Here is a 620-nt window from a genome sequence, read left to right as displayed (position 1 = left end):
TCATTCTCCCTTCCTGACCTCGGGGCGGGCGGGGGACAGGAGGGTGCTGGTCAGGGGAGCCTGGGCCCCCCACCCCGCCCCCGCCCAGGGCCACTCATGTTGGGGGGCTTTGTGGCATGTGGCCATTCATTCTGCCCCCCCTTCCCCTCATAGTCCCGGACGTGGAGGGAGGCATCAGCCCCTGGGTGGGGCGGTGACATTTAAAAATACATATATTTTTAGTGATTTCAGAGAGGAAGGGAGAGAGAGGGAGAGAAACATCATGATGGGAGAGAACCGTTGACCAGCTGCCTCCTGCACACCCCGCACTGGGGATTGAGCCCGCAACCCAGGCCTGTGCCCTGACCGGGAACCACAACCTCATGGTTCATAGGGCGAGGCTCAACCACTGAGCTATACTGGCCGGGCTGGGGCGATATTTACATTTTGAGAGAGAGAGAGACTTGGCTCCTCTTCCCTGTCCCTCCCTCCACAAGGAATGAGCACCTGGGTGTGAGGAGATGGTTCAGATGGGGAGGGGCCTCCGACCTCCCCTCCCCCTCCCCCTCTCCCCGGCCTCCCTTCCCCCCTGGCCTCCCCTGTCCCACAGAGATGAGGGCTCCGACCTCAGGTGCCCAGTC

At 62.1% G+C, this 620-nt stretch overlaps 1 protein-coding gene across 1 annotated transcript in view; it reads left to right on the top strand.

The window, feature by feature from the left end:
- COL7A1 (collagen type VII alpha 1) overlaps positions 1-620 on the top strand; it is a 60,839-nt gene that overhangs the window by 54,178 nt on the left and 6,041 nt on the right.

This window comes from Myotis davidii, unplaced genomic scaffold, assembly GCF_000327345.1.
Source record: "Myotis davidii unplaced genomic scaffold, ASM32734v1 scaffold663, whole genome shotgun sequence".
NCBI classification, from domain to species: Eukaryota; Metazoa; Chordata; class Mammalia; order Chiroptera; family Vespertilionidae; genus Myotis; species Myotis davidii.
This window is presented reverse-complemented; position numbering and strand designations above follow the sequence as displayed.